General features: G+C 43.2%; 1 long non-coding RNA gene across 3 annotated transcripts in view; it reads left to right on the forward strand.

Moving 5' to 3' along the window:
* Nucleotides 1–24565, forward strand: part of LOC143208091 (uncharacterized) — a 398278-nt gene that overhangs the window by 243290 nt on the left and 130423 nt on the right. For 2 of the 3 annotated variants that reach the window (XR_013008839.1, XR_013008838.1), the window contains one exon: nt 18269–18301. The exons of the other annotated variant lie outside the window; for it this stretch is intronic. This is a non-coding gene — a long non-coding RNA (uncharacterized LOC143208091). The remainder of the gene's footprint in view (nt 1–18268; nt 18302–24565) is intronic. 3 annotated transcript variants of the gene reach the window in all.

Raw genomic sequence — 24565 nt, forward strand, 5'->3', positions numbered from 1 at the left:
AACGCGACCGAAAGAGGTGCCGGAGGTTGCGATTGGGTGGAAAGGGGGTTGCGAAAGACGGGTGGTAGTCGTCTCGCGCGGGGCGAGGCGGGTAACGCCATTAATCGCGATATATTCTGACGAAAACGCGCGTGATTTGGACAGGGGTGCGGTGGTGGCGGTGGTGGCGCGCGGGCACACGGAATCGATGGAGCGCGGAATCGGTCGCGGAGTACCGACCAATTAGTCGGCCGATGATTGGCGCGTGTAAACCGAAACGATGACGTCGCTGGCGAACCAACGACCGACGCCCTCGCCGTTCGTAAACCGGCCGGGACCGTTCGGCGACTACCTATCGCGTCTCCACCAGAGTCGGGTTGGTGTTGCACACCTGCGCGTGTCTACACTCTCTTGCGCCTTCGTGCGGACACATTGACAAACACGAACACGCACATGAGATATACATTCGTACACGAGCACCCACACAGAGGCATACAGGGCACACATAGGTGAGCCCGAGGCTGGCTGGAAGCAGGAAGAGGAGCGAGCACGCGCGCTCCGGCCACCATCACGAGCACCGTCAAATATCCGTGTGGACGGTTACAGGCCGGACTAATGGAATTGATTAAAATGTGTTCGATCAACCGAACCGCGGGCCCACTCCCGACCATCCACCCACCGTGTTTCACCTACCTAGCTCTGGCAGAACCACCCCCTCGTCGCTCTATCCATCGTGCGGCATGCTACCAACTTTCATTCTCGCTCTCTCTCTGTCTCTCTCTCTCTCTCTCTGCGCCCTGTCGCAAGCCTCTGTGTGACCCTAGAACCAGCCGAGCGCAATCGAATATTTGCGTTTAGGTGGGCACGTCGACGCGGAAAATGCTATCTTTGTCAATTAATTCAACCTGTTGTCGCTCGTCGCCCCGGCCAAGCCGCCACGGCCCGTGCTTGCTGCTGCTGCTGCTGCTGCTAGCGCCTCCCTTCATCCTCCCGCCTTCGTCCCTTTCTACACCCCAGTCCTAACTGTACCCCAATCCTCCTGATACTCCTCCTGCTACTGCTGATGCTCCTCCTACGCCTCGTACCTCTCCCATACGGTCTCCTGCACGTACGCCGATCGGGAAAATTGGCGGTTTTGCGGTCACCGTTCGATGGGAAAGGACCTCGCCTCGGAAATTTGTTTTCCGCGGGCTAACTCGCGCCTTGTACTCTTTCTCTCGCTCTTTCTCGGTTTCTCCTCCTGTTTCTGGACCTGTGTTGCTTCCGTTTGATTTTGTTTTATTTTTTTTTAGGTCGTGGACATTTGTTTTCTTTGTGTTGCGCGTGTCCCGTATTCTCTCCTACCCTTTCCTTAGTCTACCTGCGGTTAATAAAGCGACTTTTTAGTGTGAAAAGGGAGAGGGCCGATAGTTTGTCCGCCTCTTGCACAAGCTCGTGATACGTATTACGAAATTTATGTCACGATTGAACACGTAATATCAGTAAAATGCAACGTGAGTTCCGCAAGCATTGTCAGTTTGTATTTTATTGTGCAAGAGCTTCCAGATCGTGAGTCGACGAAAAAGTAATGCATTCTATCGTGATTCGTGCTCTCTTATAGTCGTTCCTCGGGCAATCGTAATAGCGGGGACTAAAAGTTGCGCAAACTGTAGTGGGAGCGCCTTTTAAACCTACTTCGCCAGCCAAGAATAAACTGAATATATACCAACAATATTTTTATAGTCGTATTTAGTGTACCTACAATATCAAAACTTTACATTTAGCGTTTCAAGCATCAGCAAATGTGTCTTTATGTAATTCAATAAAATAGTTACTTTATTGAATAATTTATTCATATCGTAGTCGTATGAAGCTCCATCTAATCAATTATAGAGAAAGTGGTGTGCGAGTAACTGGAGGTTAATTAAAATCCATATCGAACAGGAATTAACTGAAAAGGACTAGATCACTTCGATTGTAGAATATATTCGATCCCATGAAACGTACCATTATTCGGTCCGACACCATAAACGATGTCCGAAGTCGAGCGATCGAGAGCGACGACATCGAGCTGCGGTCGACCGAGTGAAAACGCGAAGGCGGGTTTGCCGTGGCACCGGAGAGTAGGTGAAAAATAAGCGAATAAATAAAACAGACGTCTCCGAGGCAGTCCGCGAGTGTCGCTAATGAACTGGTCTCTCTCGTCTCGCTCCGTCCGACACGGCAACCTACTGTTCACCTTCGTTCGCAGCTGTTCCAGGACAGTACTCGACCGGTCTTCATTATACTCGGCTCTCTGTCGTTAATTGCGCACGCACCTACGTAAGCACGGCGCCGGGACGCGCGACGCGACGTTCCCCCAGGAATTAACCGATATCGCGTGGACGACCACGCGGGTTCCCGATAAATTTATGGTTGTTCCGTGTGCGACAAGACCGACGACGCCGACCCGAGATCTACTTTCTGCAGACTATCTGTCACTTGAATCGGGGATAACGGGATCCACTGTCGAACGAATCACCTGGCAATCGTTTATTGGGCCATCGAAAGCCAGGAAGATTTGCGGTTTCGATGCACTTTAACAGGGGAGACCTAAATGCGCTGTTTACCCCCCTTAACGTCGTGCCAAACTATTGCGAGCAGTGAGCACTGTTTTCTATTGTTTGAGGAAATACTAATAGTTGTGACTCTGAGGCGCCACTAAAAATTGCTGTACCATGATTAAAAATATTGTTTACATCATTAGATATGATGGTATCTAATCAATTACTAAATATTTACGTATTGTATCCCCACCAAATTCAATTCATATCCACCAAATTTATTATACATCGGAAGAATGTTTAATTTTCGAGTTAAAATAGCTCCGAGTGCAAAGGGTTAATGCCTGATTGAAGCTACTCCATAAAAGTGTGATTAAAATTTTTTCACGAAGATATTCTTCATGTAAAATAGAACACCCGTCAGAATGACGTTCAGAATGTAAAGGGATTTTTTAATTTCGACCCTGTTTAAATTTTTAAGAACCGACGCTGGACAACCACTTAAGTTTTTGACGTTTTCGTTCGAATTCCAAACAGAGGCCAGCGTAATTAGCAGCAGACTGCCGTGCACGATGCAAGTGCATAAAAGCCACAGTCTATTAATAAGTGGAGATGCTATAATTCATCGTGCAAAAAGCGACGTCATGCGCGCACCAACCTGTACGCGATGTAATACATGTACGAGCTATATAGGCACGGACAGTTATCGAAGCAGGTTTATTAGACGTTTTCAGTCTTCATCGATCATTGATCGTAGATAAACTGAATGCTTGCTCCATCTACGGAGTTCGAACAAAAAAAAATGATGGGCAGAGGTAATCGTCGATCAAGCTGAAACTATAGCGGTTAGCGAGTCGCCACTGTGGTTAGTCGCTAATTGATCTTGACGTCTTCATGTTACACTGTGTCGTTCGTTTCGCGCTTAGGTACTATACGACTGTCCACTATAGTGTCCAGAGTGACATCCAGATCGCATGATAGCTCTGGAATAATTTATACATAAGTAGAACAAGAAAAAGAATGAAATTGTTGCTTAGACTGGTGGGGTTGAAGACCGTTGATCTTCTTTAATGTTAACCTTCAGTTACTGGCACTTCACTTTCTACGTAACCGTTTATCTGGAACTTGTGTGTCCAACATATGATAGATATATATTTATTCAATAAAATAAAGTGTAGTCCACAACTTTGTTCAGGCTTGAACCACTAGATTTAAAGTTTTGATATTGTAAGTACTCAGAGTAATTAAAAGTTAATACTATAATTGAAACAGCAAAACAAATTCAAAGGTCTGTGTTTTATAAACATTCAAAACCAACAAAATGACCACTTATGGGAGTAGACTCGTTTTTCCAGGATTGCAAGGGTCCGGGATGTGCCTTTTCATTTCTCAATAATGCAAAGAGGGGGTTTTTCAAGTAGTCGAATTTCAGTGAAATTGGTTAATTGGTTTACAAATTATAAACGATCAAAAGTGGTAAAAATCCCAATTAACTAATTTGAATGAAATTTTCAGAACGTATACCATTTGTAAGAGTTTAAAGAGCACATCTTTGAAATTGTCGTTATTGGTCCAGCTAAAAAAGATGTAGAAATCTATTTTCACTATTCCGACCAGATGCATTTTTTATTAGAGACGTTATTTACTAAAGTAATTCTTCTAGTCTTTTAAAGAAATTGAAGTCGTTTGGCCTGTTCACATAAAAAAAGTTATTCTGATTTAAAGTGTGTGTATGATCAGTTATGCTCCTAACGGTAGGTATATGCTACCGAATAATGCAAAGTACGCCTCGCGAACGTAAAAATAGGACTTTTGAAGGCGATCGCGGCCTCGATTGATCTTCTATCTAGCGCTTTTGACTACTGAAAAACTCGATCAATTCATTATTGAGAAAAGAGAACGCGCACTTCGCACACTTGCAATCCTGGAAACGAGTCAACCCACTGAAACCCCCTAATTTTGAACAGACCGCATAAGATGTATTGTTTGGAATGAAAGTGATCGATTCGGCGAGTAGCGAGGCCACCGCCGAAGCGGTGGATCGTCGCGATTCCCAGCGAAGGAGAGTCGATCGTCGTGGAATTTATCGTTGTGCCGTCGGATAAGAACCGGCAAGGATCACTCGATCCTCCTAAGCCCTAAGCTGATCCGTCGACGAGGACAGAGGGCTGCGTGCGATCGAGGCGCGCGGATTACAAATCGTCGCCGAGGTATCCAGTTCCAACCTGTTACGGGCGTTGAAAAATCTGGCAGGTAGGTACTCGCACTCGCAGGAATTTCTTATCAATTAAGGACAGGTTTCCACGCGGCGGCGCGTCGGAGGACGGTTTTTTCCCCTCGTTCCTCCCTACCAATCGGGCAATAGCGAACCCCATACACTCGCGTTCGCGCGTTGTCCCTGTTTCTCTCATTTGTACAGTTAGCCGGTTAAACAGAGAGTCCCGGCTACGAATAAAAGCGCGTCCATCTTACTTGGCCACTCTTCTTATTTACATTCCCACGGCCAGCGTGCCGTCGTAACTTTTACCCGCCGCGAATTAATTTACCGTTGGAAAGCGGCGGCGGCGGCTGTCCCGCGACCACTGCGCCGGACCTTTATTCCCCCGCGAATTCATTTGCGTACCCTAGCCCACGGCTCGATTTATGGAAATTGATTTTCCGTTAGAAAGCGCCGCGGCTTGTCCCGGACTGGAACCCGCGATAGAAAGCGGAACTTCGCGCGAAACGCTCGCGGATTCCGCGCGGAACGCGCCTGGAATGCACGCGGGATTCTTCCGACTACGAGCGCCACTTAGGCGTGACACGGAGATTCATGATTTACGCATTATGCATTACGTTCACCGGAAAGTTCATTTCAAGCCAATATACGTGGTCTGTCCGGAAAGTATTCGACCTTTGCTTATATCTTCGTTCCTAAGTGGGCTAAAGCGCGTGTTTATATTAGAGGCGACGTTGTAATAAGTGGCCTGCCCATGCAACAAATCTCTGCATGCCGTCATTTCAAAGCGATACGCAGTTTTTAACCGACTTCGAAAAAGGAGGAGGTTACTCAATTCGATCTCTATGTGCCTTTTTTTAACCGACTTCGAAAAAGGAGGAGGTTACTCAATTCGATCTGTATGTGCCTTTTTTTTCGCTTTTTTTTCTATGTATGTTCACCGATTACGTCGAGATGGATGGACCAATCGGAACGAAACCTTTTGCATCTTGTAGAGTATGTTCCCGGGATGGTCCCGTGCAAAAAAATTTTACATTTCCTTATTAATTACGATTTTATTTGCGAAAATGTAGGGTGGTGATACCGTCGTGAACTCCGCTGAATGTTAGACATTAGGAACAGTAACGACGCGACGTCGTTACCGTTATCGATTGCCGCTTTCAGATATTTATAAATTACGATTTGGAATGTAACGGCTGACAGAGATAAAAAAGTGTGAAATAAAAAAAAACTTTTTAAAAAAAAATTAAACCGACTTCGAAAAAACGCACTAAAAAGAATGAAATAATTTCCATTTCATTTATGTGAATACACACAAACTTAAGTACAATACAATCTTTTCGGAGGCGGCGCAAATATATTATTTAAATATAAATATATTAGTATTTAGAAGAATTTAAGGATTTTCGTAATTTCCAGTGTCGAAAATCTTCAATTTTGCGCCGCCTCCGAAAAGATTGTATTGTATTTAAGTTTGTGTGTGTATTCACATAAATTAAATGGAAATTATTTCATTCTTTTTAGTGCGTTTTTTCGAAGTCGGTTTAATTTTTTTTAAAAAAGTTTTTTTTTATTTAAGAATCGAGTCAAGTGAGCGTCGCGTATTATAATGACCGAACGTGTGGAACAACGGATATGCATTAAATTTTGCCAGAAACATGGGCATTGCTGTTCGGAAACCATTGGTACGATCCTCCGTACAGTTCTGATATAGCTACTTGTGACTTCTGCTTGTTCCTCAAAATGAAAAAACCTCTCAAAGGACGAAGATTTGCGGACGTAGAAGCAATAAAAGAGAATACGACGAGGCAGCTGTTCGCTATCCTGAAGATGATTTTAAGGAGTGTTTCCGTAAGTGGGAGGATCGCTGGAAGAAAGTTGTGGCTTCTAGCGGACACTACTTTTAAGCGGACATCAATGGTATCAACCAGGAATGAGACTTCTACCCGCTGCGACGTCGATCGGATAAGATGATCGGATAAAATCGTTAAATACAGACTCCTGACTTAAATCTTTCCTAATTACAGTCAGACTATAACTGTAAGTAAAAGCCATCTAAAACCGTCTTGCAAGCTCGCTCTCCGCAGTATAAACATTTCCAGCGGTCGCCAATCATCGCCTAACATTACAGCGCGGCGAAATAATGTAACCGGGGAATTTGCAATTCGGATTCGTCGTTATTTTTCGCGGGGCAATGTTGCGCAGCGCGGTTCATCTGCACAGCGACTAATTTCATTATCTCCCTGCCGTGTGATTCGTTCTCCACCATTCCTTCTTTTCGCCCGTCCAATGAAATCTGTACAAATGGTCGAACGAACGACAAAGACGTCCCTCGGTGGAGGGGAAAGACGAACGACGAAGACTAATAACGGACCGGGATAGAAAAATCGAAGAGAAAGCTTGCAGTATTTACATAGTAACAAGTCGGACGGACGGGATAATTTTTTTCAAGGATCGACATCAAAGCCGGCGATATGGTGTCCCAGAATGGGCGTGCGCGTACACGATGTTTTTATGGTTTGCGCGCACCCTATCTCTCTCCCGTTCCGTGCCGCGAAAACGGAAACGTATCTAATTGGCCTTTAATTGGCCGAATGTAAATTATACATTAATGTCCCTTTAACGTTAAGCAGACGGAATAAACCGTGTGGCGTCGTGCGCGCAGCGGGATCCAGACCGGGCTTGGATTTTTCGAAAAGCCCTCGTAAATGCCACACGCGGTTCAGTACCTTTTGATAGTTACCCCCGGATCCACTCGTGTTAGCCTCTCCTTTTTACCACCGTAATTGCGGACCGTCTGTCCGTGCCCGGTCGTTCAAGATTTACGCTTCCAATTAGCCATACTTTATGGTTATAATGAATTTACATTCGTCGTACCGGTATAAATTAATCGTGACCCGGGCTATACGTGTTTCAGTGATTTAAATCCCCCCGCGTTCAGATTCGGCTACTTATCTCTCAGTTTCCTGTTTATTATGACGGAATTAACGCATCACTTTATTCGGACCAACCAAAAATTTACTAGGTTCGCGTCATTTGCAAATTTGTTTGCGTCGATCGGCGAAATTGCTGTCGTTTCGGTTACTTTGAAGACCTTCATATTTTAGCCACCCCTGTTAGGACTGTTTAGAAAAGATCATTTAACTTAAACTTCTCAAAACAATTTCTGGATACCTCAGACATGAAAGAGTTGTAAAACAAAATCAGCAAGTTAATCAAATCCAGTAAGAATAGTTCGAAATCCTGTATGAATGAGTATCAGGGAAACAAATGGTGGCACGTAATGGTCTCGTCGATTATACTGGCGACTGTATCCGAAAAGGGGCCGGCCGGGCAGTATCGAGGAATGGGATCGATGAAAATGATTAACGGAAAGTACGTCCGTGGATCCGCAAAGGGAATCCCGCTAAATGCCAAGGTTACAAATTTCCACTGTACCGCATTATACCCGGGGGCTCTCCCCGGTATAGAGATGATTTTCGTATTTGGATCGAGTCCAAAGTGAAAGAGGACGGCACGTAGGCGGCCGTCTAATGTGCTTTTTCAAATAAAGCTACTTACATGAAAGACGGAAATATAAATGGGCGAATGTGTCTGGACGAACGCGGCTGTTGGTGGGAGGGCACACGACCGAGCAGAAACCGTTTCGAACACTATTTTGCAATTTACGCGACGAGAAACTGCCAGTTACATTCCATCGATTCGGAGCCTTCCGACTCTTTCCGTGAAAATTCGCGTCCATTAACGCTGCGACTACAAGATTGGTCTTTTTATTGTAATGTGAGCTTTAGTAAAAACAAATTTATTCGGTAATTTGTTGCGAGAACGTACACTCCCGCTCATAAGTCTTAGGACACCTCCGGTTTTCGTAAAACTCTGGTATTTCGTATAGATTATGAACCATTAACTCTGTATTAACTACATAATATAAATGTAATGATAATGATCAAAAACACACGTAAAAAATGTGTAAAAACTATTTGGATCAACTTCAATGTAATAATTCATTAAGAATTATGAAATGGCCACCCTAATCACCAGATTTGAACCATAGAAAAATTATGGGATGCAGACAGGTGCGAAACTTTTGCCCTACTTCGAAACCACATTTGTGGAATATTTTCGAACGAGAAAGGAATAATACAGTAATCGCGCGTTTGCTGTCAGCGGTCGTCTGTGCGATCACTGTCAAGTGCCTACCCATTCCACTGCCGGTCAACGCCGCGCTCGACTCGTCTCTACCTGAAACGGGGGTACACGGCGTCCTTTACCAGCTCATTGTGACGCTAATTTATGTGGCTCCATCTTATTCAAGGGCTCATTTTAAAGGGGAAACTTCAAAGAACATAATCATATTTTTTCAAAATTTAAATCACTCTGGCCCCTCATCGAAAAAACGTGAAAAAAGAATTTGTTAAAATTTTTCGACATTATAAAGTTGATTTTCGAGGTTGAAAAAATTATTTTGTAATAGCTCAATCCTTTCCGAATAAAACCAAAAAAATGTAGCTTAATCGGACAAACAGTTCCTGAGATAAAAATTCGTAAGTGAGGCCTGTTTTCGCTAAAATGGGCAAAAATTGAAAACTTTGAAGGCCTGCCATTTCTAAAAAAATTCGAAACCGGCAAAATGATGACTTAAACCCCCCCCCCTAATTTCACATGGATTACAACATATTTCATTTAGAACAAAATCGACGGTGGTGCCTGCAAAAAGTGATCGATTTGGCATGAAATGACCCCACTGCGCGATCACTGTTGATACAGAATACGGCTGTTGGACAGTGAACGCGCCATTACTGTATAACAACAGAAAGTATGAAAAAATTGATCACGCGGTTGCCAAGAATAGTGGAAACTGTAATAAAGAAACGTGGCGGATTCTTCGATAAATAGAAAATATAAATATGTGTTTTTTTTACTTCTTGGTAAGATTTTTGATATATGAGTGCAGCATCCTTTCCTTGACTTCAACGATTATTTCATTTTTACAGAGTTCAATACAAATATGATCACTGTCCTAAGACTTATGAGCGGGAGTGTATATAGGAATTGCCGAAGTGTCGGTAAACGAGTTAACGATGGCAGAGAAGGATGTAATTCTGCGGTTCGGATTGCAAGAAATGAAGTAACTCGGCCGGTGTCGCCGTGGACTGAGGCGCCTCGGCTAATCAATTCGAGTAAAATGTTAATTAACTCGGCTCACCGACGACGACGGGGCCAAGCTATGAATTTCATGCGTTTATAGCGCGGCCGAGTGAACGGGGCGCAATAAAACACAATCTTACACGATGTCTATCGCAGATTTCAATTTATTGCCAACTAAAGCCATCATCTCCGATAATTAGATTCCCCTTTAAACCTTATCTCCATAAATTAGTCGGCAAAAACGCGCATTAGCATATACATACATCGACACGGGTCTATTAATGAGTTTCCGGTGAGATATTCTCGATCGAACGAGAAGGGACCGTCCTCCCAACGTTCAAGATATTAATATTTAAATTAAACAATGTCGGCCGGGTGTCGACGATATTCAATCGTTTCTAATAACGTCTCGGACAACGATCGAACATCGCGTTCCCAATCACGGTGATTTCCCTGCAATTAGGCCGCGCGGCAGCGGTCGCGCGCCGACGGCTAATCAAATTAAAATGGCCGCCCAATAAAATGATCGGCGTCGAATGGAACGTGAAAAATTCCGTGAAACTTCGCAGGCTCGTCAACGCGAGCGCTAATACGACCCCGCTAATGGCACCAAGAATGTTTTAATCTTGAACGTGCGGGAACGCCGGAATGGAAATTATTAACCGAACGCGAAACCGAAAAGCATTACCGGGGGGGGGGGGAGCGGGGCGGCGATATAATAAAAAGGAAAAGGCGGGTGTGCACGTCAAATTCGCTGTGCGCTACCGTTCTACCTATCCCCACCTTTTTCTTTTTCTTCCGTTCTTTTTTCCTTTTTTACCGTCACCGTCTAATTCAACGAGCATGTTGAAGAGGCGCGGAACGCACCAAATAAAACTACCGTCGCGGATTTACAGCGCGATAAATGTAAAAAATTCACCGTCTCTCTCCGGGGGCTTTAATGTTTTTCGTATATTAAATTTAAGGTCGCTCGTCCGTTTTAGTTTTGCATACGTGTCGCGAGCAAACGAGTATGCTTACCATTTGTTCGGAGGAGACGCGCCACGAGTGTGCTTTTCTGAATCCTCGAAGAGCAACGGAAAATTTATCGGGTAACTGGAAAACGCCCCCTGGAGGAATGTTCGAAACGTTTTCCCCAATTCTCTTTCTCCGATTGAAAGATTTTTCCAAGACGTTTCAGGTATGCTTTTCGAAGAGTAATGCTTAAATATTGATTACGATCGAATCTGATTTCATTTCATCTAAAAAGAAAGGCATAACAATCGTATTTATTAGACCTCGTCTGACTCGTTTAAATACGGCAAAGAGTTAAGAACAACTTTCCTGGAGCTTATCCGAAGGTCACCTTAAAGGTTGCGATTGAAGGGAGCAAAATTAAGGGCTATTTAAGGGTTAATTTGAGATAGCCCGAACAAATGTAATTCCACGTGAAATTGTCGTGTAACGAAAGGGACAGCCATTTTCCAACCACGTTCTCGGTCTCGTTGCGGCGCGCGTACGGCTCGCTTCTCTCTCCGGGCCGACACACACGGCCGTGAATGCTAAAAAATGTACTCGCAAATATTATGAGCAAGCGTACCGTATGTATCGTTTCTCACGTAGTGCCCGGGCCCGCGCGAGTTACTTTACTGCGCTCGTTCGCCCTGGAAATAAATTGGACATGAAACAGCTACTCCGTATGCGCCAAGCGCACGCCGCTTCTGACACTATTCAGTGTTTTCTTACAACGATCACCGCCGCATCGCGCCGGTGTGCGCCGCCGTCGATCCCCCGAGTAAATTTAATTGAAACCGCGGGAAACCTTATTGTACATGTCTTTTTCAAAATGCCCGGCATCCTGGGGATAAACCGTGAATACCGGTGCGATCAAATATTTTGTTTTCTACAACCCAGCAATCTCGAAAATAATTCCATACAACCAATGTAATTTATTCAATCCTTATCCAAGTGCCTCCTTCACATTTTGATAGTAGACACTAGTTAATCGACTTCGAAAACGGGGGAGGTTACTCAATTCGATTTCTATGTGCCCTTTTTTCGCTTTTTTCTATGTATGTTCATCGATTACGCCGAGATGGATGGATTAATCGGAACGAAACCTTTTGCATCTTGTAGAGTATGTCCCCGGGGTGGTCCCGTGAAAAAATGTTGCATTTTTTTATTGCTTACGATTTTATCCCACCAATCAGGACGAAACCTACTGCATTTTGTAGGGTATGTCTTGAAAACAAATTTTGCATTTTTTCATTCTTTGCGGTTTTTATTGCAAACAACCAATAAGACCGAAAAACCATCGTACGGTGTTCTACAAATTCTGCTCGTTCCGCTAAAAAGTGTGAAATAATTTACATTTAATTGATGTGGATACACACGAACTTAAATACAATACAATCTTTTCGGAGGCGGCGCGAAATTGAAAATTTTCGACACTGGAAATTACGAAAAACCTTTTTTTCTACATGCTTTCACATATCAATGTATCTTCTCTTCCCACCTGCTGATTTCCAAGTCCACCATATTCCAATGAAATCATAATTAGCAACATCGATCATTTGGAAAATTTTCAATCGTGCGCCGCCTCCGAAAAGATTGTATTGTATTTAAGTTCGTGTGTATTCACATCAATTAAATGGAAATTATTTCATACTTTGTAGTGCATTCTTTTAGTGCGTTTTTCGAAGTCGGCTTTTTTTATTCACGTATGGTATGTGAATACTCGGAAGAAAGATTTCACACAGTATTTTCGACTCTTTTAAAATTGAACCAATACATTTTTAGATGGCTTAACGTGACCCATGCTGTATTAAGAAGCATTTGTCCTAATATTAATCGCGTTCATTTCGTTCCCGCGTACAAATTAAGCTCTCGAACAGCTGAAACGTTGTGGATCGCGACGCCGCGATTTGCGATTCAAACAAAATTCAATGCACGCGACACGGTTCGATCGATTCGCCGATGAATCGCGTCGCACAGTACGGTAATAAGTCTGATAATTATAATCGAGTCCGGATCCGCTGGGGAGCCGCGGTCTCTCCTTCGGCTCTCTTTTTTCCTCGACGAGAAAGCGCAGGAAAATTGAAACGCGACTTCGTGCCACGATAATTAACGCAACACGACCACGATCGTCCGCTGCCGCGTTTTATTCGCTGCTTCTCCCTCGTTCTCCCCCGCTCTTTCTTTCTCTCTCGTCGCTCCCGTTTCCGCTGAGCACAAATAATCCATTGAGACGTGTCTTTTTGTCTCGATTCTTCGAGCCGGGCCGATTCATCGCGGCTTCCTCCGCTGAGAAACAGAAAAAGTAAAGTTGCCGGGAAATCAGGGAAATTAATAAGGGCAGCTTGGGAAATGTTTGCTCGATATCCACCGCGAGATCCTTATTAACCGACGCGGCTTTTCTGCCGCGAAATGGGCCAACATTTGCAATCGGCGAATCTTGCCAGAAAATCGAGCGAATTGCCAATCTGCCCGGAAAATCGGGTCAGTGTGACTCGCATGCTTGTACGTTACTGTTGAGCATTTTAAATCCTTTCTATCAAGTTTATTTTGAATGTATAAAGATTCTGCAGTTACTACATTAATTATCCCTTAATAGTACGTTATTATTACACTGCGGATCTTTATACACGATGTCTCATTGTCAGCTGAAGGAGGCCACCTAAATATCTCCTTCATTTTTAGTGGCAAAAAAAAATATTTAAGGCATAATTTAAATGGTATCGAAGGAGGAATGTCATAGAAGAACAGTTTTTTTTGTCCGGTTATTTTTTCATAGTTTTTTATCGGGAAAACTTTTTTTTTTATTCCATCTTGTTAATGACTTAAGCATATTCAAATGTATTTCTTCAACCGCTATAAGATGGAATAAAAAAAAATTTTTCGCAATAAAGAAATAACGATGACCTTGAAAAAACTATGAAAAAATAACCGGACAAAATAAATTGTTCTCCCATGATATTCCTTCTTCGATATCATTTAAATTATGCCATTAATATTTTTTGTACCATTAAAAAATAAAGGAGATATTTAGGTGGCCTCCTTCAGCAGAGACACCCTGAATAAATTTTACAGAAAAATCTACGATGATAACGTAATTTGTTATACAAATCGTCATCACGTTAAGAACTGTAAAAATTGCCTAATCTTTTTGGAATTAATTTTGCACAGCGACGGCAACCGCTCTTATGTTGTTCAGATGTTAGTATTAGGTCGTTGCATATAAAATGGCGGACTCGCCGGTGGCACTTGACGTTGTATTAAAGTTTGAACGAATTTTGTCGGTCGAGGCAAGATCGTAGAAGTTTGTCAATGTAACACGGCAGCGCGGTTGTTCCGCTGTCATTAAAGAGTTAAACATTTGCAAATAAATTGTTCAACCGAGTTGAGAATAATTGTTTGAAGCCAGTTTTAACTGTAGTCCGTCGTCGTCGTCGTAGTCCGACGGATAAGTTCCCGGACAGAGATTGAAACGAACTTCGGTTAAGTTTCTTATTTTATGACGATAAACGTAGTAGCGGTGGCTTTTGCGTTTTACATGCTACGGATGTGCATACAGGGTGGTCCATAGGACTTGGTCTCGTACAATATTTCATTTTCTTGGATGGAAATGGAATAAAAAGTTGCTGGGCGGACTCTAAATGGCACCCGGAGGAACGCGATCTCCCTGATCATTCTACATAAAAGAGTACTCGCCCGGGACGATCGATAAATTAGAGAAGCTCACGCTTTTTAAATAATAATCAAATATTTAAACTCGTCGAAACGAGGCAAAATAAGTCCACAGATTTATTTCGACTGGAGTCGTTCTTTTGGAGCAGTTTCCAGTTGTTTTTTTTTTTAAATATTTAAGATACTGTTTGAAATAATAAATGACCCACAGTCCAGAAATAATATTTCACGTTACAAATGACGCACGAAGGTATTTTTATCCGAGTTACTTAACGTAGAAAATAAAATATTATAATGGATTATAACATTATAATGGATGTACATAAAAGTATATCCATTTGCGCGATGGGCTGTCGTTTCCCGGGCTGTATTATATACATGACTACTTCGAACTTCTGGCTGAAACTTTTGGGGACATAATCTCTATGCATCTAGAGCTGGTGAATGAAGACTTTACTGTATACATATCAAGTTTAGCTTGTTAAAATGCTTAACAGAAGAAAGGAATTTTGACTTGGCTCCTCTTACTTCTAATTGAGGGAAACAATTTTTATTTTATTGCTTACAATTACTAATTTCTTGACCTGTAATAGCTCGGATTGCAAAGACTAATTTTAGCGTGATTTATCGGTGACTTACTGTAGGAGACGATCGAGAAGGAGATGATCGACCACAAATCGACTCTATCGATAATCGCAGAGGTCCAGGGTTCGTAATAGGGAAGACGTTCGGCCGATTAGCATTTGTTTGGGCTAGAAGCGGGCACGGGATAATGATGCAATTAATAATGTCGCGGGACAAACGCGTCTGTGGGAGTTCCTTTGTGCGAACGTATTAACACAGGGAACGCGGACGTCGCCGTTGTCGCCTATTCAACAACGATGCACGCAGGGAGCAAGCAAGCCCTCAGATTTATCGATGGTTATCGATACACGGTTCGTTTAACGGTAAGTGGGAAGCTGAACTCCCTCCTCTCTTGTTCTCTCCCTCTCTCCAGCTAGACGATCACTTAAGCTGCCCGAGTGTTGCATAATGATTGTTTCTTTATGACCAATTATGCGTCCCGACGTAGATCCGCGTTCGAACGAAACAATTAACGGCGGTTCGTTTGTTCCGACGGAATTTATTTCACCGTGTTCTCATTTGTATCGTCGAGGGGTTTCGACAGGCCATTCACTCGAGACAAAGCCATTTAGGGATTTTTCATAACTAAACGACTGTGAATCGGATCGTGAAACTTTTACTCTCTGGATATAATGATTTCGAGAACGTGCCGGGGAAAATGCGAGACTCGAATGCGCCGCGGGTTTTGATCTGCTGCGATTGTTTCTTTCAGTGATCCTTCGACAGGCAACGAAACTTTTACTGTGAATGGATCTTTTCAGTGTATGAAAATATCCGAATCAGATAGTTCATTTTTACCACGTTTTTATTAACTCGTTTTCTCTTGTCTGCCTGTTTGTTTGTCTGTCTGTTCGGTACAAATTTTGCAATTGATTTGATACTAACTTCCCGATGAGCTAGAGACTTGAAATTTTAAACATAGCTGAGAACTGGATGACAATGCAATATTTTTTTTTTTAATTTATAAAAAGCCCATGCGTTTAGGAGATATAAACTATTAAATTTAACCGTTACTCCCCGCGCGACGCTCGGTAGTAAGTACGTGATCGCGTTCAGCGATCCCCACTCCGCGCAACAGCGCTCCCTACTCCACTATGCGTTCCCACTCTGACTCATCCCCGTCTCCACTGATCCGCTTCGCACCGAAGGAGCTCAGTGTGCGTTCGAGCTCCGTGCGGTGTTTACAAAGTTACTACGTATTGTTATACTGTAATGTTTGTTTACCAAGCGAAAGAACCGTTACACCGAGATTCTCCGTCGAACCTTTATCTTTGACATTTTAACACGGCGTTTGTTTTCGATATGACGCGGTCACAATACCGTCTGAAAACTATATGTCTCTGTTATAATCTCATCAAAATGTTTAAAATCGATTGAAAAATTTCACACACACAAGACTAAAAAGCAGAAGATAATTATTTAAATAAAAATAAATTTTTGAAAAATACCACGTTTTTAAAACGGACTAAAAAGTATAAAATAATTTTTCCTAGCCCCATACAGATTCCTAAGCCCGAACAGATAGTCCTGAAAATTTGTGATTGTGAATTTTGAATAGCTTTGAAAATACTTGTAAGATTTAAAACAAAATTCAATACTGTATAAGCGATAGTTTTTTGCGAATATCCCGAAAACTAAAATCGAGCGGCGGTAACATGTATAGGAAAAAGTTGTTCAAAACGTAGAAATCTATAACATATTTAAATTTCATCAAAATCTGAGAGGAGACCCTCTTTCTAAACAATTACCGAAATCATCATTTCTTGATCGAGAGGCTTGTGAATAAGCCATCCATCTTTTAAGTACTGTTTCTGAAAAACGTGTTTCGCATGCAGGATATTTTCATTCTCGTTTAACAACAGAACAAAAAGTGCGAACGAATAATTGTCGGAATTATTACCCGTTACAGTTGCAATGTATTTCTTTATGCTCGCGCAGGAAAATTCGACGGAACAAAGAGAAAGCAAAAATTGAAAGAACAGATCTCGATTTGTGTTGTGTTTACCCATAAAGGACGCCAAGTTACAATTATTACGGAACGAGCGTTTCTCATTAACAGACAAGTATGCGGATTAATTATTCAAAGTTGCGAATAGCTTGGAACGGCAACGGCGGCTATATAGAAATATATTGTATAACAATCGGAAAAGGGTTCTGGCGATATTCTGTAAGCTCGTGGATACATTTCACCGAACGTTTTTCGGCCAATTAAATTATTCAAACTTTTTCCTTTCAGGCATTTCAGAATCAGCAATCCCATCCTGTTCCTTTTTCCATTTTTCGATTGAACGAACGAAACGTTAAATGCGACGAATAATTTTCGAAATGTTTCGAGCTTTAATCTGTGAATTGCGCGCACCGTGAAAAAACATATGGACGCATGAAGGGACGCTTGAAGGGCTGGGGAAACGGAACGTGTGTGTTGTGTGTGCGAGTATGCCGGTCAAAAAATTGCAGTCTCGCGATCCCTTTTTGCTGTTTAAGCTGAACGTATGGAATTTACGCTCGTTAATATGATCCAATAAACAGAGATAATATTCGAATTCTCAAACCAATTGCACACGGATGTTGCGATTTTCCGATGGGATACGTTCTCCCATTGTGCGTGATGAATGCGGCGGCTCGTCTGGCCGTGCAACCTTGCCGATTTATACAGAAGAATTTAGTATTACCGGAAAAACCTCGCAAAATAGGTTGGAAAATCTGTTTCGTTATTTTCTGCATTTACCAAATAATTCGTACAGAATCTCAGCCCTAAGATCGCTAAACGAATCAAGATGATTCATCTCAGATTTATTCAGCTACTACTACAAAATCTGCTTAGCTATCTTCTGCATTTACCAAATAATTCGTACAGAATCTCAGCCCTAAGATCGCTAAACGAATCAAGATGATTCATCTCAGATTTATACAGCTACTATTATTACGAGACAAATTATTATATTAAATAACATTCATTGAGGTCAAATCTCAACAAACAGCTCAACAACTCAGTTAGGGCATCTTCTAGCATTAAAGAAGGAACTACAATCCATTTTATTTATGTTGCACGTTCAGTGTTTAATTTTCAAATTCTGTGTTCATCATGAAAGTTCGTCATTCTTTGTTTCAGATCCAGGCGAATTGCAACCAAGCAACAATCTCGGTGAGTGATGAATAATTAGAAATCTATACACAGCTGTATGCTGCAGAATGTTAGACGAAGATAAGTCTAATCTAAGCTTAACTCAGATTAGATTCCAGGGCACGAGCCCAAGACTTCCGGTAGCTTTGAACGTTAGCCTAGACTCCCTGTAACAAAGGGCCAAAGCCAGAGACACATTAGAGTCCATTGGCCATGCCTACAGACTCCGCAAACCAAACCACTCATGCCAGAGATTCTTAGAAGGTCCAGAGATCCGTGGGTTACGGGATGATCATATTTAGATCCTTGAGGATTGGTGTCCCCGATCCTGAGGACTCTCTAGTCGACCTGGTAGGCGATATTTTACGATCGAAAACTCTCGGATCTAGATCTATGAGCACAGAGCCCATACATAAAATTGCCAGGGGTACGCAAAGTCCGTAGATGGAGTCTCTAGGTCTTGCACCTCTTTAACACTTTGCAGTCGGAGTCATTTTAGGCTGCTCTTTACTTTACCGGACTCAAAATTTGTGCTTTTCTCCTACGAATTATGATGTATTTGGTATGTAATCCAGTAGATTTATACCCGGGGCGGATGCAGATCGAAGTTTCGATCCTGTAGGATCAATGGTTCAGGAGCTATGCTTGCTTAAAGTTGAGCAATCTGTAGTGTTTTTGACAGATAAGGGCTCCGCCATATTGGTTTGTAGTGACGGTCGCGCGCTGCTTACCGAGTTGGTTGGGATTAGCTCGGGCGGGGGGCCAACCGGCGATTCTGCTCGGTAAGCTGCTTGCGGTTGTCACGTCACTACAAACCAATATGGCGGCGCCCTTACCTGTCAAAAACACTGCAGATTGTTCAACTTTAAGCAAGCATATCTCCTGAACCATTAATCCTACAGGATCGAAACTTCGATCTGCAGCCGCCTCGGGTACAAATCTACTGGATTACATACCAAATACATCATAATTTATAGGAGAAACGCACAAATTTCGAGTCCGGTAAAGTAAAGTTTACCCCAATTTTAACTTGAAAATTAAACATTTCTTCGGACCAAGCATAATTCCATTGTAGGATTTTTTTTCATTTTATGGATATGAAATTGATTAATGCCTCATACAATTTACTTAAATGTATAGTGATTGAATAATGGTACGGCAATTTTCAGTGGTGACTCTGAGCCACCCCTCGAGGGTTAAACAAGATTATTAATATCAGGAGATCTCAAATTTAGGTCCACGATGCTTTAAGCTCTGTCTCGGAGCTTATACATATAAATAATCTAATCGCGAACAATTAGCCACGACGTTTTAATATCCAGGCTTCTAGATCAATGTATCACGGCGAACAATCTGAGGGACAAGGAGGACGAGACGTGGCAGGAACGCGAACACGAAAACAGTATCACGAAAGCGAATGCGAAAATATCCGGTTGAAATGAAACTCTTGTCGATTCTGCTCGGTTTTTTAAACCGGCAGTCAGAAGATCTCGATAAACACGGAACCGAAAATCTCGTAAAATCGAGAGTTATATTCGTAATTAATTTAGTGTGCAGCTTCGTGCAAACCTCGCGTTTCCTTTCCTGCCGGGAGAGGGAGACAACGACAACGTGAAAGAGAAAGAGAGAGAGAGAGAGAGCGAGGGAAGTAGGAGGACGGGAGAAAGAGAATGAAAAAACACGCAATGAAATCTCGCACAAATAGTTCGTCGATTCCGGGACACGTAAGGAACAAATCCAATTATATTCCGAGCGTTACATTGAATACACGCCGCGCCTGGCCCCGGAGAAGTGAATCGATCGGCCATAGCCGCCGCGCCGCCGCCAAATTCCCGAAATTAGTTTCAAAAGACCCAATCACCCGCGAATCCTGCGCGTTCATTAATAACGTAACCCGTGTAATGAATTTCGGAGGAGGCCAATCAAAGGCCCGGACATAAAATAAATAACCGAGCCACGAAAAATCGGTGGAGGAACCGATATGAAGGAACGGAGTGGGAGAAAGAGAGAAAGAGAAGGAACCAGTTAACCGCAGAATTCTTAACCGGGTGCTGAATCGCGTGGCTTTCGAATGTACGAATGCCTCGGAGAATCAACTGGCCATCGGACGGTGAGCCTCATTTTCATAAATTATATTAATTCGCCACGCCGGGGGCAACCGGTTGATTGGGTGACACGTTCGCGTCGACTCTCTCTCTCTCTCTCCCTTTTCTTCTTCTCTCCCGTGTCTCTCCCTGTCCACGTTCAGCCAATCTTAATCTTTCTCTTTCTTTCCCTGAAAATTCTGTGCCTACCAGAGCCCGAGTTTTTATGGGATCGTTAAAACCGTGAAATATGGAGTGTCAGCGGTATCGTGATTATTACAAGTGGCCTAATCGGCATAAAGGCGTTAATTAAGAGCGACGCGCCCGGAAGATACAGGATCCAGCTGATCTCCGATCAAGACTCGTCCACGGAAACATTGTCGGACCAGATTTTATTATCCTGTTGACTTGTCCGGAGTGTTAATAAATTGTTTTTTTACCGAGACCGCGTCCTACGGCGATCTTGTAAAATTCACCGAGCTGCGAAGTCCTGGAATTTCAATGTTTTGTCTTTTGGTATAGTTGTTCGGGCTTCTTGTGGCATTTTCTTGGTGTCCATTGGTTGAGAAATTTTGTCAGTCATCGAATGTTTAGATCTGTCTCACCGGATAGTGCTGTCTGATAAAAATCAACCAAATGAACAATTTGACACACTTCAGATCTTTTACATTCGCCCTAGCCTAACAAGAACGTCTGCAAAAATTCTCGAGAGCGTAATCTGGTAGAAAGGTGCACGCGGTCCAGCATTAATTAACGTGGCAGTACCAGTTCATTCCGCCAGCAAGAACAAATCAATTAGCCTTGCGCCACATCGTTAGATAAATCTGTCGCAGAATTTTTATAGTCGCCTGCACCGGTAAATGTGTGTCAATTGTTTGAAAAGGTCGGTGCGGAACCGTGTGGCAAATTGAAAATTCGCTGGTGCCGTGCCGAAACAAAAGAGGTGGCCCCTCGCTAATCACCGGTACAACGCAATTTAGATAAAACCGGTTATTTTCGCTTAGATACCCCCTAGGCTTGCGGCTGCGTGTAATCTATGGCCGCCGGTGTAAAAATGTTGTAACGCCGCTCCACGGTGACGCCTGTTTCGCGTGTAAAGCGAACGCTAACTTAATTTATACGTGTTTTATCTCGCGGCCCCACAAACGGCGCATAACGTGGAAAGGAACAATGCTCGTTTGTCAATTCGCCGGTTCACTTCCTCGACCAGCGAAAAGTTAATTAATTACTGGGGACCGCCGTCAAACATGATTCTTCTTTTAATTGGGTGACTGGATTTCGGCGAAGATATTGCTACCTACTGTCGAGGTAATTAATTTTTATCTAGACTTGTCTTAGTCACCGGACAGTCAGCGTGGTAATGAAAGAAATATTTTAGCAAAATAGAAATATACAACAGTACGCATTTAATTAATTAACTTTAATAACACGAGACACGCGGCCTGCCTCCCCCCCCCCCTATAAAAACGGTCCAAGTGCCACGTATTTTACAGCTCCGGCGGGGGTAATCGTGTTTTAACTGCTCAAACAGCCATTTACTTTCCGGCGAGCCAATAATTACGAAAATTGCCTTAATTATCCATACGCGCAACAAAATAAGACTGGAGGAAGCGTATCGGTGCCGGGACGCACACGGGGGGCCGACACCGACTGAAATTTTTGTCTGAGGAGCTCCCTGATCGAATAAAAAAGCAAAATCGGGGACAAATCGGGGGGTCCCCGAGGAGACGAAACAGCAAAATCGGCCGAAAAACGGGGGACAATTCAGAGGGCTCCCTGATTGGGTGAAAAAAGCAAAATCGATTGAAAAACAAGGCAGAAATCGAAGGGCTCCGGTGATCAAGGAATTGGATAATTCGCGAGTGCGTTTTTTCTAAGGGGCCAGACCGAGTTCGAATACTTAGGGTACCACGGTGACGTACATATACGTCGCGAATCGCCGTAAGACTCGTCCGTCTTTCAAGGGGGGAGTCAGCCCCCATCTCCGCGTGTTTTTTCGACCCGCTCCTGTCGGGGGGCAGCGATTTTTATTTCACATCGCGAGAAACCAGTTTGTAAATAATGTAAATCCATAGAAAACGAGCAGCTCGAGCATCCACGGGCCCCCGCGCGACTCTTTAAAACTGGAATGGCTGGTGGGGGGCATTCTCCGAGGAGAAGGGGCACCCGAAGGATCAGAAGAAGACGGAGAAGCTCGCGATCGCAGGATCTCTCGCAAACTGTGGGAATCCTGCGTGATACAAACGCTGAATCATGTCTGGAAAAGGTCCACCGGAGCCTTCAAGAATTCCTCCCCCTGCCAAGATCGTGTTTTGGAACAAACGCCGCTTCAAAATATCCTGCGCGTAAATTTCGGTGATTTAGGGCCGGCTCTGACAAGCGAATACTTTGAAAAATGGCTGCGCGCGACGCGACGGCGCAAATAATTCGCTGACTTGTAACGGGACTGCTTTCAACGGGAATTTACAAAATGCGATTTTAGCTGGCTCTTGAGTATGAGGACTTATTGCTTCAACTTCGTTGATTCAGTTTTGAGATTGAGATTGAAATCCAAATAGAATATTAAAGAAAAAATAGTTTTGTTAGATCAAGGTCCTTTAAAGATCATCTGAGATTCTCCAAATATTTAATCCTAGCTAATTAAACATATACATACGTCCGTATCAATTTCCACGACATTCGGCGTACAGGAGATGCATCCACGTGCATTTTGAAAACCCGAATTGGTGTACTTATGCGCATAATAAATTATCGGAGCACTTAATGCTCGTTCCGACCGCGAGCGTTTACGCGAGTTCGCGAATCCGCTGATTTACGACGAGTGAAATTACGCGAACGTCAACTTTCCGCTTTAGTCGCTTCGTTACGCTAAAAGTAACTTTCGAATTTGTTGCGATTTATTCAGACACGTCTGCCATAAGCGCATCGGAGGACCGGTGTATAAATAGCAAAACCGGAGAACGCGTTTAATTATTGATCGACTTTTGGCATTCTAATAGAAGACCTTTAACGCCCCGGTTACTTTCGGAAAGTTTTTAATCTGTTTGAATCGAGAGGGTCGAGTGTGCAACACCTTGAACCGGTTTATGCTGTAAATATTCATCGAGAAGTGTTCATTAATCCACGTTAACCGTGCGTATTCGCTGACAAACAACTTTAACCGGGCTGGGTTCCGCGCTGTTTCCCATTCGAGCTTCCGCCGGAAATTATAAATTCATTAAGGGATCGTAAATCAGAGTGCAACAGATACCCGTAAAAATGCGTTCGAACAGGAGCAAATCTCCTCCGATCCGTGGCCAGGAGGAAAAAGCATCGGCAACGAAATACATAAATAAGCTTGACCCCCTTTTACCGGTGTATTTGCATATGCTAATACGACGAACGCTCGAGGAGCGGACTGAAAGCTCGAAAACGGACTGCTTTCCATCGATTCCTGTCCTTTTGCCAGGCTCGAGTGCCCCGCTGTCTGTTAATGTCGTCACGTGAACGTCGAATACAATTTTAATTCGACCGGGAATTTATTTAAACGATCCGCCGCGCGTCGATTGCCGTCCGATTTTTAACGCTACGTCCACGATGATGCAACAACGAGCAATTTGATGTTGCATATATGTATCTTGAAAAAGTCGGCGACGTTGCTTCAGTTATTCGATGCACTTCCATTGATTTCGTTCGATCATACTACTGTAATAATACAACAGGCATCACTTAATGAATTAAAAGTTAATTGTCTGGATAAACAAATTTGATGTAGTATTCGTTGATACTTTGTGATAGTAATTTGCTGAATTCGTGGCCAGCTGCTCGAAATTTCAACCAAGCAAATCGTAATTAATTCGATCGACTGTTTAATGCTAGACACCGCCACGTATTGTGATACAATATGTTTCACTGTAAACGATTCATTCTGGGGCAACTCGCGCACAATGTGATTTATTATAGAAACCAGAATTAGCGGAAAAATCCCGACGATCCTGAAACAAGCTCAGGATCGGCATCGCCCGGACAACGATAAAAGAAGCATGGACGCCTAATCGGTGCAATCTCAGAAATGGCGTCTGGATCGAGCGAGATGGATCGGTCGAACGCGAATTCCGTTTCGATTTTCGCTCGGGCACCGTCACGGGGCACACACGTACCGGTCGCCCACGTACACATGCATATGTATAATAATAATAACGTCGGTGCTTGCGCCGCGAGA

This window comes from Lasioglossum baleicum, chromosome 4, assembly GCF_051020765.1.
Source record: "Lasioglossum baleicum chromosome 4, iyLasBale1, whole genome shotgun sequence".
NCBI lineage: Eukaryota > Metazoa > Arthropoda > Insecta > Hymenoptera > Halictidae > Lasioglossum > Lasioglossum baleicum.